At 43.3% G+C, this 22,347-nt stretch overlaps 1 protein-coding gene across 4 annotated transcripts in view; it reads right to left on the minus strand.

Annotated features, from left to right (window-relative positions):
* The window catches only part of KIF4A (kinesin family member 4A), an 807,676-nt gene that overhangs the window by 779,121 nt on the left and 6,208 nt on the right, over positions 1–22,347 (minus strand). The window contains exon 2 of one of the 4 annotated variants that reach the window (XM_069612450.1): positions 12,407–12,486. The exons of the other annotated variants lie outside the window; for them this stretch is intronic. The gene's annotated coding sequence lies outside the window, so the exon portion shown is untranslated. The remainder of the gene's footprint in view (positions 1–12,406; positions 12,487–22,347) is intronic. 4 annotated transcript variants of the gene reach the window in all.

Here is a 22,347-nt window from a genome sequence, read left to right on the forward strand (position 1 = left end):
GGAGCTGGCTGCCCCCTCCCCTAGGCAGACTGGATCAAAGCACTGGTGAGTGCACCCGCAAGGCAACACTTCAGAAGTGCGGAGGGGAGGAGGAGCAAGGAGACTAAAAGAAGGCCCAAGACTTTACAATAAGCAGAGAAGGTGGGGGAGGAGGGCAGATCATACCCCTTCAAGACAGTTAGACCAACAGAAGGATTAGGTCCATGCAGGCGAGGTGGGGAAAAAAGGGGAAAAGTACACCAGGAGGGTGAGAAACTTATGATGTTGATGCCATGGGGTTTCAGCTGTGTATAGAGAAGCTAGATGTCATGGAATGTTTACTGCCTCAAGTTCTAGTGAGGTCATAAAACATGTACTTGTGTTGCTCCCAGTGTTCTATATTTTATTTTGTCAGTTGAAGTTGTCAGTGTTTCATGAAGGGGCCTCTGCTGTTGGGGGTCTTTTTTCGCCTGTTACCTTAATAAAAACATTATATGAAGACTTGCCTAATGTCACGAGTGTCTTCATAACAATGGCGACGAGGATGGGATGGTAACAGAAGACTCCCAGCAGCCATCCGATTCACGCCGCTCTGCTTCCGACAAGCGTAGCAGCGGCCGCCGAGGGAGAAGCTCCATTGTGTACTGCTTTGTGTTGCAGGCCGCTCCGCTGTGCCCCAGCGTTGTAGAGGCTACCAAACTAGGTCAGCATAGTGTGAAGGAAAGCAGAGGGCTCAAAGCTGCAAGCTTACCACAAGCCGTTACATGTGAAAAGAAACTGTCAAGAAGCAGAGGATTGAAGCTGGGATCTGGTGAAGTGGACAGCCACAAAAAGGGTCTTCAGTGTTTCGTTCTGGTGACTGCACTACATCTAGTGCAGTTTAAAAGAGAAAAAAAAACATTCCTAGTAAATTTCCAAGCCAATCACCACAAAGTTATTTGTGTGACTGGGCAAGGACAGGAGGATTAGTCAGTCACAGGAGCATGGCAGGCCTACCTGGAATAGCTGGTCCACCAATTTTCATGCCAGCCCCAGGTCCAGCAAAAAGCTTGTGGGCTCAATGGCGCAAAGGATTCTTACACTATATGAAGGCTGCTGGCGGGACATCACTAATGAAAGGAAATTGGCTTTAGTGTTACATTTTTTAGGGTATGAAGGGCAAAGAATATATGAAACACTTCCCCCAACCTTTGGGAGATGGCAGAGGTGATGCTGTAAATGAATTTGATTTGGCTCTGATGAAGCTGGACAAGCATTTTAATCCTAAAACTAGCACAATACTGGAACGTTCTAATTTTTGCATGAGGATACAAGCTCATGGAGAATCTGTGGAGAAATATGTACCGGCGTTGCGACACCTAGCATTATCTTGCAAGTTTCAAGACGCGTTTGACGAACATATCTGCGACCAGTTCATGACACACTGTAGGTCCAATAAAATACGCAAAGAACTATGGTTAAGGACTGAACCCAATTTGGACGAAGTATTGGACATTGCAAGACGTGTGGAACATTCGTTAGCGTGTGTCACACAATCAAAGAACGAAACGGGAGAGCCAAAGGAGAGAAAGACTGAAATTTTAAACGTGATGGATGGGAAAAAGAATAAGCAGACGAATCGAGTTGCTTTGGAAGAGGAAACAAACCAAGATCCACCACAGAGAACAGAAAAAAGGGATGAGACTTTTCGATGCACGAGCAGTACGCATTTTGCTTCTTCCGTTGTGTGCCCAGGTCGCAGAGCTACATGCGCGAAGTGCAAAAGAGGGGACATTTCGCTAACTGTTGCAAGAACTATCAATTTGGACAATTTGGTCAAAAGAAGGTCCTTTACATGAATGAAGATGATGGAAGGTCGTCAGAGGAGGAAATAACACTTCCGATGCAGAATGTCATGGTCAACACTATTAATGTTGTTCTGGAGGGTGAAAGTGTGGATGACTGAACGTCGGTATGCAGTGTTAAATGTGAATGTCCATAAGGTTTCCATGATGGCTGATTCGGGCTCTAAGATTACTTTGGTATCGAGAAGTGTGTTTGAGAAGGAGATGAAAGGTGTAGTGTCTGACTTGTTAAAACCTGATATAAACCCTGGAGGGTATAAATCAGGATAGGATTCAGTTATTGGGCTATACTTGGGTAAATTCGAATTTAAAGGACGGAAATGTGATGGTAAGGTGTACATTACCAAGAAGGGTCAATCTTTACTGGGATGGAGGGAGCAGAAACATGTGGCCATCAGACTAGATTCCCAATCAAGCAGAACAAGTATTACAAGTATCATCCTCATGCACAGTTCCAAGCAAGTATGTGGCAGAGCATAGTAGGGTGTTTGATAAGACCTTGGGGAGAGTGAAGGGTTTCCAACACCAGATCTTACAAAGACGTAGTACCCCGGTTGTTGCGAAACTTCGGCCTGTGCCTTTCTCTTTACGAGAAGGTGTCAAAAAAAAAGAAAAAAAAAAAAAAGAGTTGGAGAAATTGCTTCAGATGGGCGTCATTGAGAGAGCAGGAGGAGTTGAGTGGGTATCCCCTGTTGTAGTCAAAAAGTTCAGGTGATCTGATATTATGCATAGACATGCGTGAACTACAAGTGCGTGATGGTCGATAGGCATCCATTGCTGAACATGTGTGAGATGCTAACCATGGTTGGTCGAGGCAAGGTTTTCTCGTAACTCAACATGGCATCTGCATACCACCAGGTTGAACTGGAGGAAGATTGTAGGAAAGTTACGGCCTTCATCACTCATGAAGGCGCGTTTCAATTCAGAAGGATGCCTTTTGGTTTGGCGTCAGCCTCAGTGATTCAAAAGATCATGGATCGTTTACTCAGGTGTGTAAGGGTTTTTTTTTTGCTTCCAAGACGATCTGTTGATATCTGGTGAAACGCTGGAAGAACACGACAGAAAGTATTGAAGATCTTCGAAGAGAGGGGTATTACCATAAGGGAAGAACAGTGTAAATTTGCGGTATCCAAGGTGGATTATCTAGGTCACAAGGTGTCATGCGAGGGCGTGAGACCCAAAGAGAGTATTGTGAATTCCATAAAGGAAATTGAGAGGCCAACTACCAAGAGTGAACTACGCTCATTTTTGGGTATGACCGAATTTTATCAAAATTTCGTAGTGAACTATGCAACCAAAGTGCAGGAAATGAGGAAAATCTTAAGGAAAGGTGCAGATTTCATATGGGATGGAGAGTGATTTAGAGTTCACAAGAATTAAGGGGGGAGATTGATATGGCTCGCCCATTAAGATGTTTTGACACGAGAAGACTATCATTACTATTGATGCTAGTGAGGGTGGTCTAAGTGCCGTTCTTTCACAGAAACAAGAAGATGGTTCGGAACAAGTGATAGCACATGCGTCACGTGGCCTGAAAGGCACAGAGTTACGATATTCGGTTCTTGAGAAAGCAGCTTTGGCATGTTATTGGGAAGTTGAGCGATTTAGAAATTTTGTTTGGGGTGTGGAGTTTGTGATCCAAACCTTTGAATGTTTTCTTTGAAACTAAAGGCCTAGACAAGGTTTCGCACAGAGTAGCCGGGTGGGTCACTAGGATGCAAGCTCATAATTTTAGAATGGAGGTAATACCCAGGAAAGAAAACACACTAGCCGACAATTTGTCGAGGTTAAGAGTTGTATTAGAGGATGTGGATATGGAAATGGTGTTTCTGAACACAGAAGGGATTGTATCCAAGCAAGAGTGGCTAGATGAAATGAGAAAGGATGAATTAACAAGGTGATCACGTACGTGTTAACCACAGTTTGGCCTAATAAATCGGAGTTGAGAGAGGGCGAAATACCCTATTGGGAGGTGAAAGATGAACTGTCAGTTGCGGATGACATTGTTCGGGTGGGAGAGCAGTGGCTCCAGTGGGTATTTGCAACAAAATCATTGATTTGGCACATAGTGGCCATATTGGCATTACCAAGACCAAGGGTGTATTGAGATCAGACTATTGGTGGCCAGGCTTCGATAAGGAGGTTGAGAATCGTTTAGGCGAGTGTCATTTATGTATGAAAAGTGGAAAGGGGGTTGAGGCGAGGAAGCAGCCATTGGTTGACGTTTGTGTTCAGTCTAAGATCCGGAGTGACGTAGCCATGGACATTCTGGGACCTGTCGATCTAGGGTATGCTCGGGGAAGGTTTGTAGTTTTGGTTGTTGATTTATTCTCCAAGTGGGTGGATTTCAAGATTGAGAGAGATCTCGGGAGAAAGTATAGTTAAGGTATTGCAAGAGATATTTGACTGACGGTACTCAGTTCAACAGTGGATGTTTTCCTACCTATTTGAAGAAGTGTGGAGTAAGACACAAAAGGGCAGCTCTTTATCATCCCGAAACTAATGGGGTAGTTGAAAGATTGAACAGATGCGTGATGGAAAGCATTCGCATGGGGGGGGGGGTGGAGGGTGTGGTTTTGATAAATTGGTGACCATCCAAAATAGGATGTGGGCATTGCGCCTCACGCAACCACTGGCCTGTGTCCATTTGACCACATGAGATGTCGAAAACCTCTCTATGGCATGTCCTCCATGGTTAGGGAGGAGTAGGGAGTCAGATGTTATTGATGAGAAGAGAAATGTACTTTTAAAAAATAAAAAATAAAAAGTGAATGGGTCATGCGTGAAAATAAGAGGCAGAAAAGAGTTGCATGTGGAGTGTGGTGACTGGGTTAAAAATAAAGAAAGGTGTGGTAAAGAAAAAAGGCGATCCACTATATTCAGATCCAGTCAGGTTGGTTGCTGTTTTGACGGTGCAGTGCGTGCGGCGGGTGGTCAGGTTTGGAATAAAGATAGAGTTGCTACAGTGAGAAGATGTCATGTGTGAAGAACAGGGTTTGTCATGAAGGAGATTTGTGAAAAAGGAAGACCTGTTATGATGTTGATGCCATGGGGTTTCTGCTGTGTATAGATGTTATGGAAAGTTTACTACCTCAAGTTCTAGTGAGGTCATAGAACATGTACTTGTGTTGCTTCCAGTGTTCTATATTTTGTCAGTTGGAAGTGGTCAGTGTTTCATGAAGGGGCTTCTGCTGTTGGGGGTCTTTTTGCCTGTTACCTTAATAAATAAATACATTATATGAAGACTTGCCTGATGTCAAGAGTGTCTTCATAACAGAAACAAAGCAAAAACCACATTCGTACCACCACCCACCCCCCCGCCACAGATCAAATAGGAAGCAAGTAGCAGAAGCGGGTTAAAACCAGAGAGGGGAGGCTCTAATCAAGTTAGAGAGATTGGGAAACCCGCAACATCAAGGAAAACCGCCCTGCCAAGGCATCGGAAAACAACCATAGAAGGGCAGCACTGTTAAGGAATTTGCAGCATTCTCCCGATCAACGAGAGCAAGAGGAACACACTAGAAATGAGAGGGGCTCTTCGCAAGAACCTGGTACAGCTCTCATGTCCAAAACAAGGGCAAAGGCAGCATTAACGTCCCAACAGATCCCCCAAACAAGACAGGAACCCAGTATCAAACAACTGTGGGGCCCAGGGAATACAGTATTCCCCAGAAGAGGGGAATCCATCCAAGACCAACCTACACCAAGAGAAGAAGGCATAAGGAAAAGTGAAGATGATATGCAGGGATGGTTAAAAGAATTCAAACTCAGTTTATACCCTCCTTCCAAATACAATGAGGCATTAAGAGGAAATGATGCTTCACTACAAGATCTCAAAATAGATGTGACCTATCTAGAAGAAAAGAAACTTACTGGAGAAAGTGGTACAAAGCATAGAAGACAAAATAAAATGAAACTTTCGATCACCTAGTAGGCCTACACAATCTGGAAATCTAAAATTAAGATTTGTAAAACCAACATTCAGATAAAAAAATCTGTTAGGAACGGTGGAGGACAGACTTAAAAAGCACAGCCAAACAACTCTTTGCGGAACTAAGGGGAACAAGCAAAGAGGATCTGGTCCAAATGGATAGAAAACACCGAGTAGGACCAAGAAGAACGGAAGAATCTGGATCTCACCCAAGAGATGGCCGCAATAACCTCCTAAGGTCAGAAGTAGCAGATCCTAAGTAAAGCAGGTGTGAATAAATGGAAACTAGGTACACATGGCACGCTTCTAAAAAGGAGACAGATGAGTCATTGGCGAGATTCCTAAACTCAAGGGAGACAAGATATAAATGGACGTTTCCCTTTGGTTTACTGTTATGGGAGGGGAGAACCCACAGGATTACTACGTGTGAAGAAGGGGAACAGATCCTAAATATACAAAGGGAAGGAGGAACAATAAACGAGGATCAAAGTAGTGAGGGAACATGAAGGAAACCTTGGGAATGGAAAACAGTGTCAAGGAAGGTAAAACCGGGACATAAGGCAACGAAGTGAGTGGACGAGGACAATTGAAACAAGAGCTAGCAGAACAAAGGCTACAAGAATAGGAGGTGATGTGGACATAGAAAATACCCACGAAGGTGGGGAAGCCAATAACACGTAACATAAGTAGCGGCACAGGGGAAAAAGGGTAACACCTTGGAATCGCTAGTGGGTAATGCTCACAATCTCAATGGAAAGGTATGAGGGGCACTCCGTCCGAGCGGTCATAGTAACATGGTCCCTCCTCAGGGAAAGTGGGAATGGGGGGGCATCTTGGGAGTTGACAACAAAACTTAGAAAGTCTATTATGGGGTGGCGAACGAAATCCTGATGAAGGACCTTAAAATACTAACTAGGACTCATTTCCCCAGTCACAAAAGAAGAAAAAAAGAAATGAGAGAAAGATTTTATATACTCATACCAAGAAATGCATAAGAAAGCAATACAAATGGCAATATAAAATAAGGGGATACACTCATACCAGGTTAATGCCGGGGAAAAGAAGGCAGGGGTGGTGATAACACTACATGACAGCGAGCACATGTCAAGAACATAGTAGGGGACAAATAGGGAACTATGTATTCCTTATTGCAGTCGTGGGGGACAAATGATAACGCTGGCGTCTATATAAGCCCCAAGCATGGGGCAAGATGGTTTTCTAAGGAGAGTTCTTTCCGATCGAGAAACCTTTACACATGGAGACATCTTACTTGCGGAGACCTCAATTTAGCGTGGGTCCTGGGCTAGGACAGGAGCAGAAATGCGGCACAGGGAACCCAAGCCCCCTCCCAAGCATTAAAAAAAATAAGATGGCAACATTGGCATTACATGACATCTTGAGGGTAATCAAAGGGCATGAACAGGGATTCACCCATTACTCACACGTACACTCCACAGTGTCACGAATAGACTTCTGGGCATCTACAGGGGTATTGGGGAAAGTAACTGAGAAAGCTATAGGTTCAATATCCTCATCTGACCATGCTCCACTGTGGATAAGTATGAAATCAGGAAACACCTGTGGAGTGGGTTCGGGGGGGGGGGGGGGGCGGCTACAGAAGTGGAATTCCCCTGGGACCTACTATATGAACTGGCACAGAGTGAAGAACAGACCAAGCAGTTCTTTAGAGAAAACGAATCAGAGGAGGTACCCCAGGAGATACTATGGGATGCATGTCAGGTGTTACTGAGGGGGCACCTAATAGCACTAAAAGCGGGGAAAGACCAACAGAGAAGGCAGTGGGAAAGAATTAGAAGACCAACTAAGAGACATTCAAGAGGAAATGGCAAAAGCCCCAATTAATAAGCTAAAGAAAGGCTCTGAAACATATTGAAGGACAACTAGAGACACTTAAGAAAGGCAGAGACAGCACTTTATGTGAACTGGCACTATGCGAAAGCCAACAAGGCCGGTAGACACCTGGCCAGACAACTAAAGGAAAAAAGGGGACACAAACCATCATTTAACTGCAAAATAGCCATGGACAGGAAAGTGCGAATGAAAATACGGGAGACATGTTTAGGGAGTTCTACCAGAAACTATGCATCAGAGAATCCCCAACGAGACTCCCCATTCCACAGTCAACAGAAATGGAACGGGCAGATCTAGAGGAGGAAAAGGTCCAAAGGGCCATAAGAGAGCTGCCAATGAACAAAGCCCCAGATGGATATGTGGCAAGCGTCCATATTAAGAACTTAGAACAACAAATACAGCGATATCTTGACTGCAAACCTCACAACTGAATACATTCAAAACAAAAAGAAATATCACGCTTTCAATGAACGATGCAAAACTACTGGTGTTCCATAAACAAGGTAAAGACGCGACATTACCAGGGTCGTATAGACCAATTGCATTAATAACCTTGGTGCAAAATTATAAGCCAAAACCCTAGCAAATAGATTGCTCCATCTTCTGCCGAAACTTATAGGACAGGACCAATCAGGCTTCATACAATCCAGACAAACATTCCACAACACGCGCATGTCATTTAATAGAAAAGAAAAAAAAAAAAAAAAAACACGCCCAGCTATACTAGTGTTGCTCGATGCAGAAAAAGCATTTGATAGGGTAGAATGGTCTATGTTGTTCAATACAATGAAACACATGGGGTGTGGCACTAACTTTCTCAATATGGTACAAGCCAAGTATGCAACACCATCAATACGGATAACCCTAAATAGTAGAACATCGAATTAGGTAGCGCAAGAAAGGGGGAACCAAACAATCATGCCCATTGTCTCCGCTGCTATATGCCATCTATTTGGAACCCCTGTTAGCCAAAATGCGGAAAGTACACAAACTGAAAGGAATAAAAATGGCGGGGAAACATACAATAGCATTCGCAGACGGTATGCTAGTAGCCCTGTCAAACCCAGAACCCTCACTACCAGTCCTAATAAAAGAGCTATAGGAATTTGGGGCGATTTTGGGACTCAAAATAAAAAGACAAAAAGAAAGAAAGGCTAATTCTATCAGGACCCTGTGGTAATGAAAATGCTGAGTCGAAAACTCAGTTGAAAATCTGAAAGGCATACTGGGCATAACCCTAACAAATAAGATGGAACAAATGTATGGGGCAAACTTCCCTCAACTATTGTAAAAAAAAAAAAAAAAAAAAAATAGATCAGATCTGATGAAACGGAACCCGCTCACAATAACATAGTGGGGCAGAATGAAGACCATAAAAGTGGTATTACCAAGCTTAATGCACCATTTCCAAGCACTGTCCATTAGAGTCCCAAAAACCTTTTGCTCCCTGAATAAGGCAATCAATGCATACATATGGAAGAGAAAACCACCCAGAGTAGCAATGGCAATACTTGCAGCCAAGAGGAATGAAGGGGGGAGACCGGGAGAAGGGGGGCACAATATGGGCACAACAAGACAGCGATAGCGGGTTCATCTCTCCCAGGGCTCCGGTGGTTGGACAAGAAAGTTAACCCGTTATCAGAATCAGTGAAGTGCTAGGGGTAGGAATAGAAACATGGGAGGGGATAATTGGAAGGGGGGCACTATCAGTGAAACCATCCCAATTCTTCCCTATGTTTGGGAACCCTGAATTTCAACCAGGAATGGAAAAGGAGGCTTTCAGGAGTGGGAAAACGTGGGCTGCCAGAAAATAAGAGACACTGAAAATGTTTGAGGAATGTGTTCAGGGCTTGTCTGATGGAGGGGGATAGATTCAAATACAACCAACTAATGTTCTGGCTAAGCATCCCAATAATTAAAGAAGCTCCCACTAGACAATTGACGCCATACGAACACCATTAGGAAAAATACAGGGTCTAGCTTTGTCTCCAACCTATATAAACATCTCAATGATCAAGAAGAATGGGTACAATGGAATTACATGAGAAAATGGGGGGCGTGAGGGACATTGGGAAGAGCCAAGAGCAAGAAGACAATGGGAATATCTATGGGGAATATTCCCCAAACTAACTTGCTCCATTCAACTTAGGGAGAAAAGTGCCATTGCAATGGCACCATACACCAGAAAATATCCATACAATGTTTCCCCAAGCATCGGACCAGTGCTGGAGAGGATGCAAGACAGTGGGCGACTGACGGCACATATGGAAGAGCTGCCTAATCATACTATCATTCTGGAGGGAGGTAAGGAAGCAGACAAGTAATTTACCAGGGAACGGAACGATTGGGGATAAATCCTGGGTGTTGAATGTGCTGATTCTTTCTTGTAGTTGGCCTTGGGTATAGGGTTTTTAGTCTCCCGTGGTATGCTTGAATCATCTATACGTTTGGCCTGGGTAGAGATGTAGCTGCAAGTCTAGAGCCAAACCTACCGTTTAATTCCAGTAGAGCGAGGCTGGTTAGGTGTTGGTTTAGTGGCATATAGAGTAATTCATTGGCTAGTGGTCAAGGTTTCTGTTTTAAGAGGACGGACTTCAGAGTCTTACCTGAATGTACCATCAGTTGTAATATAGGGGAACAGATAATCATGTGGATGGGGCATAGGGCTATCAAGAACCTCATGCTCACATTCTAGCCGAGGTTCACATTCTATGTACCACAGTAACCAATAGTTATCTTGAAACCTGCATTGTTTTTAAAACCTACATTCCATATGTAAAGGTACATAGCACACATTACTGTCAGAGGTTTTTTGGCAACGGTAATTTCTTATTTGGGTTAAACCGTTTTTCTAGTGTGGCCAGATGAAATGCGAGTTTGCAATTTGGTTAGGTCTCTTACAGATTTTTCACTTACAGGCTCCCAAGTTAAATTCCTTGTTCATTCCATCCGGGGCTAAACTCCCCAATGTTTCAATCCACACTAGTTCATGCGTTTACCATGGTTTCCGCCCCTAGATTCTTCACTACGTCTAGTATTATCACTGTCAATTGGGCAAAAGGTTGTGCCAGTGGCGACCCGATGTTGCTCTTATGCTTGTTCCATCGTTCTTTCGCTTTCTTAACTGTTTGTCCAACATAAAAATCACACTGACAACTTCGTCCACTTCAATTTTATTTTATTCCCATTCCGTGGATATTTTATGTAGCTGCCTCTCATTGTTACAGCTTTAGGCAGGGGAATGCTCAGGTCTTATTTTTCTAAGTACTAGTTGGTCCTTTTTTTTGCCTTCATTAGTTAGTCCCTGAAATGTGGTCCCCTCTTGTTGGCAATGAACAATGCCTTTAGTAGAGAATCTAGTTCAATTAGTCTCCAGTTCTTTTTTTACAAGTCTTGTGATGGGATGGCTTTGACTGGAATATTATAGAGCATATAAAAATGGTATATCTTGACTTAATTTTTGGAGTTAAAAAGGTCCTTCCTACTTAGGGTATACTAGCTTTTTCCTGCGTTTTTTCAATTAACTCTTTCGGATAGTCTCTTGTCATACCTCGGTCATCTTCAAATGTTCTTCTCCCAGAAAGGAGACATGTAATTCAAAAGCATGGAGCATTTGGGTTTTGTATTAAGTGACAAAACGATGTCATGAATACAGTAAGGAACACGCGCAAGGATAAAGATGAACTGTGCTAGTTTTCCGGACTGGCAGAGTACTATTCACGATTTATAGCAAATTTTGCAGCTGAGACCAAGCACCATTTCAATGGTACTAATTGTGCAGTAAGAATTTAAAGTGATTAAAAACGGGTGCTTCATCAAGCATCTACATTTTAAAAATTCAAATTAAGAACCATCCTGTCGTCCAATGACAATAACAAAGGTCCTGAGGGGGTGGTCTCAGCAAGAAAGAGGTGATGAATACATTATAACCTTGGAGTCTAGGTTCGTCGGGTGAGCAGAATTGACCTACTTCACTATTGAACAAAGTTTAAGGATTGTATACAGTGGGTGTGGGATAATATGAACTGGCAGCAGTTTGAGTGTAGCTATGTTAAAGGGGCAGTCAGTCCAATAGATGGCATACCAGACACTTTAACACTCAAAAGAAAGTAAGCATTGGTAAAGCCAGTAGATCTGGCTTTACAAATGCTTTGTTTGTAAACTAGGCACTTCATTACTGTCCCAATTGAAAGACCCTTTTCAGCCAAGGGATGTTGGACTAGATAAGCCAGTACATTATCCCACCATTGAGAGATTGATGTGAATACAGCATAAATCTTGTGTACCAAGTCACCGTTTTAAGTTCATGCATTTACTTCCCGATGCTCTGAAATTACATTGATGTAGTGACATTGGTATCTGAATGGTAGGCAGGACTTCTCTCAGACTGCCCTTGCCGCTAAACCTTTCCTGCATTGGGTGGCTATTCTTCCACCAACTTCCCTGGGTAGAAGATGAACAAAACGGCTAATGGGGTTTTTATTTAATCAACCAATATAAGAAAAGTTCATGCTGACTGTCCATATAGGACCAGTTTCCCTATGCGAGGCCATTCTCGAGGTGGCTTGATCCATAATGCCAGTGACTGCCATATAATGAATAAACAGTCGCAAGTTATCGTAATGTAGGTTAGCATCTCGGCGTAAGAGCTTGCAAACCGCTTCTGACAGTTCCCAGCCCCACTTCCCATCACAACACAGCCTACACCAACTCGCTCTCATTGCAATCATTCAGTTTCACACACAGCGATGGAGTTTTCTAAAAATATTTTTGAAAGTACCAGATAATGGTGATTTGTCTCGCTCTTTATCCTTAAGCTGAACTCCTCATCCGTCATTGACAAAGGAAGAGCTATGGAACCTAAGGGTAATAGAAGAGGGAAAAACTTAGATGAGGATAAGAAAGCTGGTTGTATGGCAGGGGGCAGAAATAAGCTAGTGGTAAGTGTAAATGATGTGCCTTGGACTACCTATATGAAACAATCTAAATGTGCAACCGTGAATTTTTGGGAATAAGATGATAAATGGAACTGTGTAACGTTCAGGGTGAAATAAATTAAAGGCATGGGCTAGTAAAAAATTTTATTTTAAAAAATAGATGGGCAACAAAAAAAAAAATACTAGGCATTCTCTTTTTTAAAACTTCCTACGTAAAATTTTGAGCTATTCAAGCTCAAAATTCGCAAAAGCAAGAACATGGGCGCATCCATTTTGTGAAATGGAGGCCCTCCTGTGCTGGCTTTTGCGGCACTAATGAAGGAAAAGCCAGTCAGCTGTGGCTTTTGCGGCACTAATGAAGGAAAAGCCAGCCAGCTGTAGTAAACAAAGGCTACCGCTGGGTGGCTTTCCCTTCATTAGTGCTGTACGCGGAGGACGGGGACCGGAGACCAGAGCAGGAAAGCTGCAGCTGAATCTCGGTAAGTGCCATTTATTTTTTTTTAAAAATAAGCACTAGCTGTGGTTTTTTTTCTAAGTTTTCCGGGCTGGAGGAGCCCGGAAAACTTAGAAATAAAACTGCAGCTTTAAAAACGTTGTATTTATGTTTGCGGACGCTTTTGAAGCGACCACAAACATAAATACAACATTTTTGTGTTGGAAAACGCTGCGGTTTTTCTTTCCAAGTTTCTCGGGCTCCTCCGGCTCGGAAGAGCCCGAGAAACTCGGAAAGAAAAACTGCAGCGTTTTCCAACACAACCGCATTGTTTCTGCCTGAATCTGCTTTCCCATTTGGGGCTCTCGGCCTCCCCGTGGGGAGCCCGAGAGCCCCAAATGGGAAAGCAGATTCAGGCAGAAACAACGCGGCATTGCGGAAAACAACCGCGTTGTTTCTGCCTGAATCTGCTTTCCCATTTGGGGCTCTCAGGCTCCCCACGGGGAGCATGAGAGCCCCAAATGGGAAAGCAGATTTAGGCAAACACAACGCAGCATTTAGCATTTCCCATTTGGGGCTCTCAGGCCCCCGGTGGGGAGCCCGAGAGCCCCAAATGGGAAATCAGCTGTAGGTAGACACACTACGCGGCCTGCTGTGGCTTTCACTTTGGGTTTCCGGTGCTCCCAGGAGCACCGGAAACCCAAAGTGATAGCCACAGCAGGCAGAACCACAACGCGGTTGTGTTGGAAAAAACTGCGGTTTTTCTTTCCGAGTTTCTCAGGCTCCTCCGAGCCGGAGGAGCCTGAGAAACTTGGAAAGAAAAACTGCATCGTTTTCCAACACAATAACGTTGTATTTATGTTTGTGGTCGCTTCAAAAGCGTCCGCAAACATAAATACAATGTTTTTAAAGCTGCGGTTTTATTTCTAAGTTTTCCGGGCTCCTCCAGCCCGGAAAACTTAGAAAAAAAAACCACAGCTAGTGCTTATTTTTTTAAAAAAATAAATAGCACTTACCGAGATTCAGCTGCAGCTTTCCTGCTCTGGTCTCCGGTCCCCGTCCTCCGCGTACAGCACTAATGAAGGGAAAGCCACCCAGCGGTAGCTTTTGTTTACTACAGCTGGCTGGCTTTTCCTTCATTAGTGCCGCAAAAGCCAGCACAGGAGGGCCTCCATTTCACAAAATGGCTGCGCCCATGTGCTTGCTTTTTTGCGAATTTTGAGCTTGAATAGCTCAAAATTTTACATAGGCAACATAAAAAAACTAGCATTCTCTTTAACTTCCTATCTATTTTTTAGATAATTTTTACTAGACCATGCCTTTAATGTAGGCAGTAGAGTTAGGGGTTGAGTGCAACACGCCCCACCACGGAATGATTAGTACACCCAGGCAAACATTTGACTGCTAGGTAAACAATCCAGCCATGCAAAAATCTAGGGAAACGAAAACAGCAGCTTAATATAGCCATACAGCAATAAACTCCGGTTGCCTAGACTGCATCTCCTAGATACAGAGAAGCAGTTGGACAGCATTTAATGAAGCCATGCAACAATTAATGCATCAGAGCCAAACACCTCAGTCTGGGGTAAAACAGAAGTTCAGCAACAGATTTAGTGTACAGGGATCGAAATAAGGATTGGATGAGCAGCAGTTAAAAGCAGCGACTGGGAGTCTGCCTCAAGTAAGCAGGTGCTACCCCTTACCAGCAAGGAACTAGTACATAGCAAGTTACAAATTCTAAATCCACATGAGAGGCAGTATGTTGCCCCATTACAAACAACCCATGATGGTTTAAGTGTCTTATGGTTGTATACTGTTGGTTCGTTAGACATTACCAAACATCCAAATTCAATGTCACTCAGGTATGTTTGAATGACCAAGATAACCAGCAGAGCAACGTGTAGCATCCAATAGCAGTTGGTGTCAAGCTATAAAGGTAACTTTAGCTTTCAAGCCGAAGCTGAATAACTAGCCCCAGGCGTTCCCAAAGCCTGTAACTATGCAACAATCAACTAATGCAACAGCTGATCTGCCAACAAAACGAATTAATTTAGTTCTACAATATAGAAGTGAAAATTAACCTGGGTAACCAAACTGGTAAGTGCAGATGGACAGTAAGCAATCTAGTAGTAAAATGATTAATGGAGGAGAGCAAAAGAGCAAAAAAGCAGTATGGGCTACACAATGGCAAAGGACATTGGGCAACAAGCAGGGTACATTCGGAATCTATGAGTCGGCACTTAAACTGGCTCGTGTGTGTTGGGCATCACCAAGTAGGCATGCGCTGCCACTGGGAGGGAGCAGGAGCGATAACATGCAGTACTGCAACACAAACTTCCACAGGAGAGGAATGTTAACATTATGCCCATTATGTATGATCTATTACGTTTAGATGTGTGCCAATACATTCTCATTTACTCAAAGTAAATTACAGTTATGCATGTTTTTATGGCAACTGTTGGCCTGTGGAGTCAAAAGTAGTTTCTGGTGGCCGTTGGGTTCAAGCTCACCAGGCTCTCCTAGGCTAGAAGCTGGAGCTAAACCGCTACATACAATTTATCTACCAGTGTCATAATAGATCTGGGTATGCATCAGTTCTCTACTTATGTACAGGCCTCAAAATGTGCAGTCACCAGCCATTGGTACGCGAGAATGGACTGGTGGCAAGCAAGCAATGGTATGCTGAGTGCATGTGGAGCACGGATAGTCAAGTGGCCACGTGGCTAGTAGCTTACAACTTGAAATGTTTAGCCCCGAATTTGGTAGTGAAAATGGCTATGTAAACAATTAGCCGATTGGGGATTACTCTATAGCCATGCAGCTGTACAATGAATCTTGTGAAGCAAATATGGAAAAGGTACAGATGGACTGCATTTAATCTAGCCATGCAGGAACAGATCTAGCATACAAAAGCTGATCTACTTGTGCAACATCACAAATTTTGCACGGCAGCAGGTTAGTATAGAGTTGCAATGATCAACTTAAAGGCAAGACTGAATCTGAGAAAATCTGGAGAGTTGGATAGCAGTCGGTCTGGCTGTGCAGCAATTTACCAGCCTCTATGGCAAATAGTTTAGCTTAAGTAGTTAATGTAGAGAGGAAGAGGTCATCTGGGGGTAACAGTCATGCAACTGTCCCTTAGAGGCCTGCAGAGCTGCCTGGATATGGAGGGAGCAGGGCTGAGGTGACACAGCCAACAGGTGTCACCCTTTGCAGTCTAGTCTGGGAACATTAGATTAGTTTGGGAGACCAGAGTCACAAACACCTGAGAAACAATTAATGGGGGGTAGGGAAGCAAGACCAAACAGCGCACAGGATTTTGAGAGAGTGGCAATGGCCCAAACATGCATGGAAATTCAGTCAGTAGAGGGTCTTTCTTTGTACACTAAAAAATAAAGGACCTAGCAGAATGTTGGTAGCATATCTGGATTCAGTTATTTATGAAACAAGGCCCCGTTATGTTCGTGCTCTAGCACTTTTGCTCCCCGATTCACTTTGCAGGATTTTATTTGTTTTAGATTCTTTTTTCACTTCTAGTGCAAAGCAGGTTACCAATAGGATTGAAAAGAGATGACAAAAGACAGTTTATTTATATCGCGCACCTTGAGGCTGGAAGTGGTTACATGGCATAGTATAGACAGTTGTAAACATTAATACAGTTTGTAAAATTACAATGGTACATATATACATTAAACATTATACATTGGGTCATAGCAGTATAGAATGGGTGCCATGTATACTAGTTGAGCAGACCACCTAGCTATTAGTGGTATCAGAAGCTGCCGTTTTGTGTTTTGTTAAGGATCCATGTGATAACATGGCTTCTGAATTTGTTGAAGGTTTGAATGTTCTGAGGGAGAGTGTTCCATAGCGGGGCGGCTAATACCAGGAAGCTAGAACCTCCGGCTCGGTTTAGATTGTATCTAGGCACCACCAAGGATGGCGTTAGATGATCTAGTGCATCTATTGGATACCTTCCATGTGAAAACTTGTCTGTGAGATGGGGGGGGGCTTGGAAGTGAATCACTTTGTGTGTGAGGTAAATAGTTTTTAGTGCGATTTTGTCATGTATAGAGAGCCACCTGTGTTGCTTTCTAATTTCTGAAATGTGCCCTCTTTTAGGAATATTCAACGCTGCTCTAAGCACATCGTTTTACATAATCTGTAGTTTATTTACAATGGACCTGTTTGCTCCTAGATAAAGGCTGTTGCAATAATCCAATTTGGATTGTATGAGTGCTCTCGCCAGTGTAAGGCAACTGGTGGGGGATAGTACAGGTCTACAGGCTCTGATCAACTTGCCAGTGTAGGCTGTGGCCGAAGAGGTCCTGTTGATCTGCTTTGTTAGGTTAGACTGGGCATCGAAGTAGAAACCTAAAGTTTTTACATGTTTGGCTATGGGTATACTGTTTCCATCGATGACGATATTTGTGTAGTGAGGACTTAATTTAAGAAGGTGATTAGGTGATCCGACTAGGAGTAGTTCTGTCTTATCATTCAGGCAGAGGCCATGTGTGGCCACCCATGCCTGAATGATGTAGACTTCGTTAATCCGCGCAACATCTGTATCATGGGTTCCTCAGAGGGGTAGGAGTATCTGGGTGTCAGCTGCATAATTTGTGTAGGTGACACCCAGACGGTCCAGTTTGTCGAATAGTGGCTTTGTAAAAATGATGTACAAAGTGGCCGAGACGCAGGATCCTTGGGGGACTCCGCAGGTGATGGGGATGGGTCAGCATCTGCCGACGGTGAGAACACACGCATAGTTCTGTTAGCGAGGAAAGATTGGATCCAAGCAACTGCAGAGCTGGAGAAGTGGACCGCAGAGGATAAGTGGTTGCAAAGTATGGAGTGATCCACCAGATGAAAAGCCGCAGAGAGGTCGAGTAGAAGTATGATTGCCATCTTTGCTTTGTCTTTCAATTCATCGATCTGGCTTTTGAGGTCGACCAGTGCAGTTTCTGTTCCATGCCGAGGTCTGAAGCCAGATTGACGGGTACCGAGTAATTTGTGAGCTTCAAGATAATTGCAAGTAGGCTATTCTGTCCAGAATTCTCAGTAGAAAGGGGACTGTCGTAATTGGTCTTTAGTTAGTGGGTGTAGCTGGGTCAAGGGTCTTTTTTCAGTAGTGTTAGAACCCAGGACTGTTTGAGGTTACTTGGGACGGATTTGTTCGAGAAGGAGGAGTTTACAAGTTTAGCAATGAATGGGGCAAGGTATCTAGCTGCATCTTTTATAATCTGGGCTGGGCAGCCATTGCCCTTGCAGTTAGATGGTTTAAGAGATGCAATGATTTTGTGGACTTCAGGAATGGTGACTTTTTTTAAAGTGAAACCTCAGTTTGTGTGTGGGGTGGAGGTAGGTGCTGGTGTAATGGCTGTTAGTTGGGATCTTTTGACAGCTATTTTGGTCTGCAGTCCTTTAATTTTATTGGAGAGGGCATTTTGGATACTGGTGCACCATGCTTTGTCCTAAGTGAATGTGTTTGGCGGAGTGTTGGGGTTCTCTAGTTCTCTTATGATGTTAAATAAATTCTTTAGTACTGGAGCTGGCTTGAGCTATTCTGTCATAAGTTTCTTTTTTGGCCTGGATTATCTTATTTTTGTAGGTAGCAGTAATAATGGCAAGGTTAGATTTATTTTCAGGTGTAGGGGATGATTTCCAACGTGATTCCCATTTTCTTTTTTCAGTGCAGAGTATTTTTAGCTCTGGAGTGAACCACGAGTTAAGGTGGGCTATGGGTTTACTTTTACGTAACTTTAGTGGAACAATAGTATCAATGGCTTTAGTCATGGTCTCGTAGATGTTAGATTGTTGGGATCATTGGTGTGGTAGGGCATGAGTAAGGGGGCTACCAAAGGAACTAGAGCATCTGCTGTAATGTTAAGTTTATTCCTTGTGAGGCAAGGCGGAGCAATAAAGGGCTCTTTCTTTTCCATGTTGTTGACGTGCAATTCAAAGGTGATAAGGTGGTGGTCTGACCATACTAGTGGAGTCGGATCTAGTGGGTTGATGGTGCAATTTATAAATCACTACCCAGTCAAGTATCCTTCCTTTTTTGTGTGTGGGTTTGGTGCTAGCTTGAGTATAGCCTTGTACAGTGGAAGTAGCAAGGGATTGATGGTTTCGAAAACATAGAAATGGAGAAATACAGGTTGATGTTCAATTGAGGTATTACAAGAATGAAACTATAGATTTCAATCCTTTTGTAAACAGGCTACAAGGTTTGCACTAGCCACTGGAATCGATCATACAGTGAAGTGATGAGTTACTGAACAGTTGGCTAGTAACTTGAAATGCATACCCCAGCACCCTCCGCAGAGGACAGATTAATCTAGCAGGATCCTGAGATGCCAGGTTGATGAAGACAGTAAAAAGGGCTGGGCAGTGCAAAGACAGTGGTAGGCTACCTGAACATTATACACAAAAATCAAGCAACAATGATCCGACTTAAACTTTGAAGGTGGAACACCCATCTACCATTTTTGTAACAAAAGTCTTTCTAGGAATGTAGTGATGTGACCAACCCTCCCAATAATCCAAGGGCGATCATCTCCCGAGTCTTAATCATCCAAGCAGCATCGCTACCAAGATGTCCCAAACTTCATACACCTCTATCAGTAAGGAAAAATCCCAAGTGTCCCTATTCAAATGTGTCAAAACACGACCCAAACAACTCTGCAAATGGATCAAAAACTACCCATGTCGTGGCACCAAGGAAGCAATCCATTACAAATTATGAAAGAACCCAAAAAACCTTCAGGTCTGCAACACCAAACTACCCCAACAACTGCACCTCAATCAGACGAGAGCGAGAAAATTCTAAATAACCAAGACAAACTTTTTTTTTATTAAACCTTGCCCCCGCCAAGCGATGTAATTGGCAGTCTGAAACCCCACAATATCCGACTTTGGGAGCCGTCGGACCCATCTTGATACAGGAATACATGGCATGCTCCAGAATCCCCGTCCTGACTCAGCCAAGCCCCTCTCCCCAGATATCCGAACATCACATTTTTGTTATTCATTGATCACAAACCTAGCTCTGGGAGCACTGTACAATGGAAAGGGTTGTGTTCATTTTAGATGGTCACAGGAAGGGAAGGGAAAGTAGGGGGGGGGTGTCAGGGTGGGGCCGAACAGTCCTTACAATACAGCGCTTATTATGGACACGCTTATTTAGGCTAGTAGGAAATGGTAAGCATTTACAAGCATTTACAAAGCCCTCCTCTCCTCCAAACAGTCAAATCATCAATGGAACATGCTGTCCCACAAGTCTACAAAAGCATTTACATTAAAGCCACGGCAAAACTGAACACTGCAAACTACAGCCCCATCGCCAACACAACCTTAGCTGCAAAAACAATAACAAAATAGGGGACCTCGTGGGCGTTCATTCACAAATCACAGCACTGACTCAGAACAATGAATACACAAACACACAAGTGCATTGCAATATATCAGTCGGCAGGGACGTCTCATGCTTGCTTATCCTGTACAATCTGCCCTTCCACGACTCCACTACTGTCAGTATATAATGTATAATACTGTACAGCAATGTAACCTAAGCTGAACAACCCTCTTTATGCCGAATGCGCCCCGATACCCTTAAGTCTGGCGCACACTACAAATATTAAAAACAACAAACGTATAGCCGAAGTGTTCCTAAAACGACTGACAACAGGATAAAGCTATGCACCAGTCACTAGCTAGATATTCCAGGGTTTATTTTTTGTGACGTAGCTCTCAAGGTCTGCTAACTTCCTTGATTGGTGTAAAGTCCAGTATGGCAATATCATCTGCGTACAGCAGCCAGTTTACCTCCTCACCATTAATTTTTGGTGGATGAGAATTAATCACTCCAAGGGTCTTTTCGATGTCTGATAGAAATAGACCAACAGGTCTGATCTTAATTTCTGTATCTGTATGAAGATCTTTAATGGGTTGTAGAAAGTTTTCAGGGCTGTTCCATTTGCTCATTTTTTCCCAAAGCAGATCTCGATCAATAGTGTCGAAAGCACTGGACAAATCGACAAAAGCATGTAGATTTTCTTGTTTTGTCGAATCGCTGCCATATTTAGAAAGTTTGATTGTCACATTTTAGACTACATCCAACTCCTTTGACGAAGCCTGCCTGCCGTGGGTCAAATCTTGCAGCTTCTTGAATCCACTTTAGTAGTTGGCATTGGAGGTGGGTGGCAAAGATTTTACCCACGACATCAAGGAGTGCAATCGGTCGATAGTTCTTTGGCTCAGTTCCATTGCCTATTGAAAAAATTGGGACAACAATTGCACTCCGCCAAGAAGTTGGAATTTGTCTCTTTTGCGGAATGTCAGCCAACAGGACATAGCAAAAATCAGCCCAAAGTTCTGGCTGTTGTTTTAGCAGATAGTTTGTCAGGCCATCTGGCCCGGGCAATTACAATTGACCACTTGGTTCCTGTGTCTGTTTCCGTATAGTAATCAACCCACATTTTCTCAGACACCATGTTATTTACGAGCGCACCTTGGGGCACAGATACATAATTCAGATAGAAGGCACTTGCGTTTCTTTTAGCTAAAGTTACCATCATCAGTTCAGCATCACAGATCTGTGACTGATTAGCCAGTTTTTGTAAGTTTGTTTTGCTTGTTTTATCACTTTTGCACGATCATCGTGTGCAATTTTTTTGCATGTTCTTATGGCTTTATTTAGCTCTTTTTTCTTGCTTTCCATTTCATTATCCCACGCAGGTGTTTTTTTAAATTTGGGCTTGGACTTCGTCACATGCCTCTCACGATAAGCTTCTAGAAGCACTGTATATTCAGTTCCCTCAGCATCTTGCTTATTCTTAAGCGATTCTAGAAGGGATCTTATTTTTGAGACATCAAGCCGTAAGCGATTACGAGCTGGTGTGACAGCCAATTGTTCACGATTGCCGACCTCTCTTTTAGGTTGCGGTAACTTCAGCTGGATTTTTAACATACAATGGTCACTTTGTTCCATCTCAATGACTTGTTGCGATTCAACCTCGCTTCTCCCTTTGTTGTTTTCGCTGCCAAGTAAAGTGTGCAGGGATATGTCCTGGGGTGTCTCCGTTCCGCATCTTTATGTTCCACACTTGCATTTCATGAAGCCAGGCCTCTGCTGCAAAAGCTCAGTTTCCCCATCTGTTTTCACTGAGCGTTTATCATGTTATTTGGTAAACAGTTTACATTGAAGTCTCCACAAACCAGTATATTTGCTTCTTTCTCATCATCATAGATGTCACTTATTATTCGGGAAATTTGATCAATGAAGTGGTCTTGTCGCGTGCTTCCTGTTGCCAATATATGTTTATTAGCAGCAACACGTTTCCAGTATTTCTCAAG

This window comes from Ambystoma mexicanum, chromosome 5p, assembly GCF_040938575.1.
Source record: "Ambystoma mexicanum isolate Mex_15411 chromosome 5p, UKY_AmexF1_1, whole genome shotgun sequence".
NCBI lineage: Eukaryota > Metazoa > Chordata > Amphibia > Caudata > Ambystomatidae > Ambystoma > Ambystoma mexicanum.